At 37.7% G+C, this 8,993-nt stretch overlaps 1 pseudogene; it reads left to right on the forward strand.

Moving 5' to 3' along the window:
- The first annotated feature begins 7,343 nt into the window (after positions 1-7,343).
- LOC100668306 (trace amine-associated receptor 8-like) lies at positions 7,344-8,993 on the forward strand (annotated as a pseudogene).

The following is an 8,993-nucleotide window of genomic DNA, read 5'->3' on the forward strand; positions in this document are numbered from 1 at the left end:
CATAGCACTTAACCACTATGCCACTAGGGTTTCCACTTGTGTCTAGAGAGGCGAGTAATAATCATTTGCTAATCAACAGTTAGTTTATTTAAGGCATTTGGTGTAATTAGAAAAAAATTTTTTTTAAAAAGACTCTAGTGCTATGTGAATAAGCTTTGCTGATAACTTCCCATTTAGTAATCTTTTATGGTTTTTCTGGTTCTCTACCTTCTTCTCTGAAATTTCTACTTGTTTCGTCAAATAATTTGGAATTTTCCAGTTTTCTTCCATACTCATATCAGTGCGAAGAATACTTAGCGGGGAAGGGCTCCTTTCTAACCTGTATCTTAGATTCTTTGGGGACAGAAATCTTCTTCAAAGCATATCTTGCTTGAACAGTAAACACTAGATTATAAACTTGAATTTTTCAATCTGTAAGTACTTTGTAGAGAGCAGGATGTGGAATTTAGCAGTGACTGAAGATTGTTTGATAAGCACTGGAGTTTTGCCTTTTTTCCCAGGTCAGTTTTCCTCTCCATTTCACAGAGACTGTGTTCACAAAAACACATTTAGGGATCGCATGCTGTTTAGGACAACCTGTTCAGAGCTACCTAGGCTGCCTCCAAGGTCCTGATGATTCCACACTACATCTTACTTTTGGAGAGTAGCATCTATTATTCAAAATAAGCATGTGGCCAAAAGATGGTTTCTGTACTTTATTTTTTCAGTTATTGGATGTAAATACTTTTCAAAAAAGCTAATAACTAAAATTAATTTTTTTCACTTTTGAGTTCTTACTTGTACTAGAAACTGTATTTGGCCTTGGAAATACTAACGTGCATGATCCAAATATAACCAAAGATTGTGTCCAAGTTGCAAATCCTCAAACTGGTACAATATGCACTAGGAGTACCTTCAGTTTTCTCATATATTTTAATTAAAAATATATGTTGAGTGTTTCTGGCTACAGTAAAAAGTTCAAGAAAACTATCAAGAAGATGATTTGCCTTCTCAAATATTTGAATCCTGCCTTAAATGTTTGTTTAGGTAGCTGATTTTCACAGACTATTCTATAAATCAAACTTGTTTTATGTAATGAAAAGAATAAGTAAAGGTACATAGAGTCACATAAAGATTACATGTTATGTGTTTTATAAAAGCCAGTTTGGAAGTACTTTGTAGAGGATTAAGCTGTTCTATATTTGTGCATTAATGCCTTTCAAACAGAGCTGAGAGTATTTAGGGAAAAAATGGTAAAGGCAAGAGAGGATGAAAGGAATATTTGCATCAGACAAGTCTTCATGGCAGAATACCTGTTCCAGGTTCTGACCATGATGTCAAGAAACAGGTCTGCTGACCACCTTGCAAATCATCACAGTTAAGGTCCCGGATTCTTACTCTTTCCGAAGCAGCTCAAAGCCTGTTGTTCTCTTGCAGCTTAGTCGGTAGCATTGTTTCTATAGAAACATGTGCTCCTTCCCTCATCTGCAAATATCAGCTTTCACTGACACACGTGAATAATAAAGAAAATCATGTGAAGGACTAAAAAAGGTATTATTCTGTTCACTCACACTACACAGTATTCTGATTACAGAAATACTGTCCAGTGATGTTTTCAAGGTCTTATTCACATCAGTAAGTACAGAATATGCTTCCAATTTACTCTTTCTTGTTTCTTTTTCCACCCTTCTTGTAGCCTTGCAGAAAGGAATTCTATTGATTAAGAAGTACTTGGTTATTTTCTCCAAACCTAACCAGAGTATTAGCACAGCACCACTCTTCTTTTCTACACCTCATTTATTTACAAAAGTAAGCCAGCTGCGTACAAAGTTACATTTGGAACAAGACACATCACGGATGAAGGAAGGCTTCATTCCACAAGTTCCTGTCTACAAAATACTATGTTTCTTAGATACATGTATTATTATTAAAAATATGTGTGCATTGTTTTGATTAATAAAACATTAATTAGTTTAAACTAATTACTTAACTTGGAATAGCTTTTGTCCATGTGTATTTTTCTCAATCACAGAGCACGAAAGGTACAATTACATTATGTGATTTTTTTTTAAGCATTAAAATGGAGGATTCAAAAATAGGAAGTTACAGAGCGATTGTTGTAGAGTTTGCCTCAGTGTTGATTGGGGTTAAAGCAACATTATCCGTTAGTGGCAGGGCCGTGAGGAATCCACGACTAACAAATTATAAAGACAGAATAGACTATTATTAAAACCCAAGTTCTCTCAGAGAGCTACCAGTATCATCAGGTATTGCTGTAACAGCATGTCCTCATTTGTTACTGACATGGTAATTGATGCTTACCTGGATTTCATGATTTCCCCATGTAATTACAATCTTTTGAGGTGTTATGTTCATTTGTCTTCAGCTATAAAGCCCTCGATTTATTTTTTCACTCTTGGTTTTTTGGACATATTACAACCTATTTAAATGGCAGTCTTAATTATGATTCTTCAGCATTGCATTTGTGTTTGAAATAAGCAGAAATAATCTCAGAGTATTAATTGCAAAAAAACAAAGTTATTTTTAAGCAAATGTTAAAGGCTACATATATGCCCTTCGACACACAGGAAATTTATTCTGATTTCCATATTTGAAAACTAAGACTGTTACAGTACATCAACAATAATTTTAGACTTTTTTTTAGGCAGATATATTCGTATACTTTACAAAGTAAGCAATTTGATGTTTCCATTGCCATCGAGTCAATCGAATTGATTCCAACTCATAGTGAACATTTGGACCAGAATAAAACTGCCCCATAGGGTTTCCAAGGAGCAGCTGGTAGATTGGAGTGGCTGACCTTTGGTTAGCAGCCAAGTTCTTTACCACTGCAGCACCAGGGCTCCCTGACGTTTACTATGTACTTTTTACTAGCTAGTGACTCTTTATTTACATCAACACCTAGCACAGTGCCTTGCACTTAATAAGTCCCTAAAAATATTTATTAAACAAATGATCATCTCTCCTTTTTTTTTTTTTTTACTTTTGACACTCAATTAATGGTCTAAGTACTAGTTTTTTTGTTTTCTTCCTTTTTAAAAACATTTTAAATAAATCTGCTAACTTAAAAGAAATTGGTTTCCTAAAATGGAAAGAAGAAAATAGACTCTTTGGTTGGGAATAATCTAGCTTTAGCCAGCTGATTGGGTTTGTTTAACCTAATCATTAAAATATATTTTTATATTTAATGAAGAAAAGTATTGGAACATGTAAGCTTTCATAAAATTGAGCATCCTTGCCTAAAGTGGCTAACAACTAGGGCATTACCTCAGAGATTTATTTTGAAGGTTTTCAATATCAAATTGTTTTCGAAGCATGCACCTTCTTTTATTTGGGGTGGAGAGGAAGATTCTGGAACCAGGCTGTCTGTGTTTGAATCTCAGCTCCACCTTATAAGATGTGAACTTTGTTAACTCATCCTTTGTACATTTTAGTTGTTTACCTCTAAAATGGAGAAGATAATGTTACTTTTTCATTAGAATGTTTTGCAATAATGACTAGAATGTAAAACAAATCTGTAGATTTGGGAGACTTAAGAGCCAACACAGAAATTATTACCACACAAATATTGCCTTCTCCGTATATATAAATGTCTCTGAAGAAGTAATTTTATAAAAATGCTTTATTTAGATGCACTCAAAATATGTCTTTACAAGACTGATTCTCTGAAGCCACACAAGCTTGTTAAACAAAAGGACCACTTGGCCATTGTACACAGTGTTGGAAAAATTATTTTCTAATTAGAAATTTCACCTCAGGAAGAGCTATAGGCTTTGTAGAAAGAGCCACTTAACTTACTAAGAAAATGATATCAGGAGTTCAAAAGTAAATTCTCCATAGAGAAGTACAGACTCTCTATCATCGTAAGAGACAGAAGAAATCCAAATATACAAATGAAAGATTATTTATATCTACATAAATAAAAAGACATTTGCCCAAACTGCTTACTTACTTCTATTCCTATTATGTGAGTTTTCAGAATTAACATTTTGTTTTTCTTATTGTTAATATTAATTACAGGAATTATTAACGTGAGAACAATCTGAAGAGGTTATATGGCTTGCTGAAGTCAATGCATATACTAAATGTTGGAGCTAAAATATTTAAAACCATGTCTGTCCGTCTGTCTTCAAAGCCAGTGCTTTAGAGAACCAATCAAAAAACCAACAATACTCTCAGAAATGAAAAGGCATAAGACTGTCTTCCTAGGCGTTGCAGAGCAGCTGACATTTATATTCTGTGTAACACACACACAGTGATGGTTGTGGTTATAAAGAGAAGCACTGAACTATCTGTGGTGCCATGGGATAGCATTTTTTCAGTTCCTGAGGACAAAGCCAAAAAAGCAGAGTAAACTAAGATTCCTAAGAAAATTATACACAAGGTTCCTGTTTTGACTCATTCTGGTTAAATTTGTGAATCAGGGAAAATACAGCTGGTAATCCCCATCTGCCCTCTATTTACCTTCTCTGTGGTCTTAGGAGCTCCCTGATATCCTGGGTTGTGATCAACCCATTGGTCCTGCCCTTGTCCCTTCTCATCAGTTATACCAGCTGCTAAGCAAAACTGTTTGCTGAATGAATTGTTCTTATGAAAGTATCAACCATAAAAAATCATACCACTCTCATACGGTTTCCATTTTGAGGAGGTACTGTAGAAATTTAAGGGAGCACTTAGAGAGAGGTACTTGAAAAAAAAAGGATAAAATGCAAAGAGTGACATTCCAGGATGAAGAGATTTATTTGAGTGGAACAACATTTTGGTATCTCAATTAATATCAATTGCAACTGTTTTCTCTGCCTAAAGAAGACAATTTAAGAAGTGATACAAAACTAACACAAATGCCCAAGTTTAAAGAAGCATATCAGTTTGATATGTTAGGAGGAGCCACCATCCACAGCTACAGCGGTAAGTGATAATGAGGTAATAGTATGACAGGACCTGAGTCTGAAAAGCCGTATGGAACTTCTAAGAACTAAACAGACCCCTGAAGATGGGAGAGTTTTGCTGGAGTATGAGAAAAGAAGAGTTTTCTGGCTGTGTCATTTTGGGTTCTTTGTGAAGCAGATGGTAAAACAAGTTTGGAGTACCAACCAAAAAACCAAAAGTTAGGAGTATAGGAGGTTTATTTGGGGGTAAAACCTGTAAAATGCAAAGAGGAGGAAGCAGGGTCAGACAGGGAGAGCCTTCAGAGAACAATGCAGATCTGGACCTGCAGATGGAAAGGGAGGAGAAAACAGGATTGGACAGGGTGAGCCTAAGTCTGATACATTTTTGGCAAAGTATTGCAAATCCAGTGGAGATTACCAGAGCAAAGACTGTCATTAGAACAGTCCTAAATTGGGCAGATATGGCCAGTCCTTATAACAGTCATGTGATCATTAGTTGAGGCCACCCAAGAAGAACATAATTCAAAGGCTGAGGCAGACTTTAAAAAGGCAACAGCTGGAGGCTGTCAGCTAGAAATATTCCCCATAGCTGGACAATGAGTCATTTCTTGAAGAGGAATCTTAGCAGTGCATCTCTGTCTGCCATAGTCCACCTGTTGTGGCGCACTAAGCTACTTCTCCAGGTATAATTGGGGATAAACTCCTCCAGGGTACCAATGAGACAGAGGAAAAACCTAGAAGAGGGAGTTTGATGTGATATAAACCACACTTGGTCTCAGGGCGCACTAGTACTCATCTTCTCTCTCCTCCACTATCCTTTCTGAATCCCCTTTGTCTTCAGCTATCACCTCTGCTGGTCTCAGGGGCTTACCTGATGGTGTGGCTCAAGCCATTATTCTTTAGTCATTTTAGTCCCTGGTAAACATATCCTTCTAGGGCAAAGGTATTGCATTTTTAGTGCATTCACACTCACATTTGGACGAGAAAGTACTAAGAAGTGCCCAAGGAGATCACCTGAATTCTACACATACCCTTCCCTGCCTCCACTGTGTAACAGAAGCAGTACTTCCTGCTTCTGGTAAGTTAATTCTTTTGTCAATATGGTGATTCCTCTTCTTGCCTTCTGGTTGCCGAACAGAAGGCATCCAAAGTTTTTAGGCAGCAATTACGGCTTACAGTTCAGCGGAACACTTGCTGCATCCCCTGGCAAGAGTGTACCCTCTTTGGGATCTAGGATCTGTAACAATGTGAGAACCCAGAGACCAGAAATTTCTGGTGAGTCATTGGGAGTGATACTAAGTGGGGCCACTTCTGCATCCAATCCTTGTTTTCCAAGCCCTTGTATTCTTTTTTTTTTTTTTTTTTTAACTTTTATTGAGCTTCAAGTGAACGTTTACAAATCAAGTCAGACTGTCACATATAAGTTTATATACACCTTACTCCATACTCCCACTTGCTCTTCCCCTAATGAGTCAGCCCTTCCAGTCTCTCCTTTCGTGACAATTTTGCCAGCTTCCAACTCCCTCTATCCTCCCATCTCCCCTCCAGACAGGAGATGCCAACACAGTGTCAAGTGTCCACCTGATACAAATAGCTCACTCTTCATCAGCATCTCTCTCCTACCCACTGTCCAGTTCCTTCCATGTCTGATGAGTTGTCTTCGGGAATGGTTCCTGTCCTGGGCCAACAGAAGGTTTGGGGACCATGACTGCCGGGATTCCTCTAGTCTCAGTCAGACCATTAAGTATGGTCTTTTTATGAGAATTTGGGGTCAGCATCCCACTGATCTCCTGCTCCCTCAGGGGTTCTCTGTTGTGCTCCCTGTCAGGGCAGTCATCGGTTGTGGCCGGGCACCAACTACTTCTTCTGGTCTCAGGATGATGTAAGTCTCTGGTTCATGGGGCCCTTTCTGTCTCTTGGGCTCATAGTTGTCATGTGACCTTGGTGTTCTTCATTCTCCTTTGATCCAGGTGGGTTGAGACCAATTGATGCATCTTAGATGGCCGCTAGTTAGCATTTAAGACCCCAGACGCCACATGGCCCTTGTATTCTTGCTCTTGAGATTGTGGAGTTATAGACAGGTTTCTGATACAGTCTATGTAGATAAAATTACTGTCAAATACTGAGCTAGGCTATTTCAGAGAGTTGAACTTAATCTCTTGTTTTTTAAAATTATGTATGTCTGAAAGGTTGCAGAGCTCAGAGAAACATATTGTTTATATGAAGACTTATTAATTATAATTATCAAAAGTCAGGTTCCTCTCATGATTTCACACCTTACACTATGGGGATTTGTCATGAGGAAATGATAATGGGTGTAGCCTATTGGGTGGCTTCCTAAAACTTTCCAGGTGTTAACTTTTCAGACAACTTAGAGGTAGAAGCCTATTAAAAGATGACCTCTCAAGTATGTAATCATACGTGGTTATCCCTTGCAAGGAAGAGCTTCACAAGTGTAAAGAATGAGGTATTTAAATTCAGTTTCTTCAATTGTTTAGATAATGTAATTCCTGGGCTGATGAAAGCTTGTAGTAGATTTTCTCGTGACTAACTATCTATTAGGGTTAGAATTAGTTACAGAAATAATATATGAATTAATGATAGAATAATATTGTAAGCTTAGAATTTCTTTTGATAATTAAAAACAGAAAAAAAGAATGTGATATAATAAAAGTAGTTGCTTAGACATACAGCTTGTTTTTTTAAACTTTCAGCATTGAAAATTACTTCTCCCCACCGTCAGGAAAGAAACCCTAGTGGTTAGTGGTTAAGAGCTACAACTGCTAACAAAAAGGTCAGCAGTTTGAATCTACCAGGTGCTCCTTGGAAAACCTATTGTTCAGTTCTATTCTGTCTTATAGGGTCACTACGAGTCCGAATCAACTCGAAGGCAACAGGTTTGGTTTTCCAGGTTTTTTACCACCAGGAAGAACAGAAATAGAGCAAGCATCAAACATCAGAACCATGAGCAGCAATATATCCCACCCTGCTGTGGTGCAGCTTTGCTACGAGAATGTGAGTGGATCTTGTATTAAATCTCCCTACTGCCCTGGATCCCAGGTGCTTCTGTATGCAGCCTTTGGCTCTGCGTTTGTGCTGGCTATGTTTGGAAACCTCCTGGTCATGGTATCAGTCCTGCATTTTAAGCAGCTGCACTCTCCAACCAACTTTTTGATCGCTTCTTTGGCCTGTGCTGACTTTTTGGTGGGAGTGACCATGATGCCATGGTCAGATCTGTGGAGAGCTGCTGGTACTTTGAAGCCCAATTTTGTACCCTTCATAGCTGTTGTGATGTGGCATTTTGCCTTTCTTCTCTTTTCCACTTGTGTTTCATCTCCGTGGACAGGTACATTGCTGTTACCGACCCTCTGGTCTATCCTACCAAGTTCACGGTGTCTGTGTCAGGAATATGCATTGGCCTCTCCTGGATCCTGCCATTTATCTATAGCAGTGCCGTGTTCTACACAGGTGTGAATGATGATGGGATGGAGGAACTTGTAAGTGCCCTCAACTGCATAGGTGGCTGTCAAATCGCTGTAAATCAAGACTGGGTTTTGGTAGATTTTCTGTTATTCTTTATACCTGCTCTCGTTATGATAATTCTTTACAGTAAGATTTTTCTTATTGCCAAACAACAAGCTATAAAAATTGAAACTACTAGTAGCAAAGCTGAATCATCATCAGAGAGCTACAAAGCCAGAGTGGCTGAGAGAGAGAAAAGCTGCTAAAACCCTGGGGGTCACAGTGGTCGCATTTATGATTTCATGGTTACCATATACAATTGTTTCATTAATTGATGCTTTTATGGGCTTCATAACCCCTGCCTATATTTATGAGATTTGTTGTTGGGGTGCTTATTATAATTCAGCCATGAATCCTTTGATATATGCTTTATTTTATCCTTGGTTTAGGAAAGCTATAAAATTCATTTTAAATGGGGAAGTATTAAAGAATAGCTCATCAGCCATTAGTTTATTTTAAGAACAGGTGTAAGCACTACATTGAGATATTTAAGAATATTTTTTAAAATTATGATAAAATAATATAAGGAATGAGTAAAGCTATTCAAACTCGGTGAAATACTTTTGAAATTACTCAGGTATA

Source organism: Loxodonta africana, chromosome 1 (assembly GCF_030014295.1).
Source record: "Loxodonta africana isolate mLoxAfr1 chromosome 1, mLoxAfr1.hap2, whole genome shotgun sequence".
NCBI classification, from domain to species: Eukaryota; Metazoa; Chordata; class Mammalia; order Proboscidea; family Elephantidae; genus Loxodonta; species Loxodonta africana.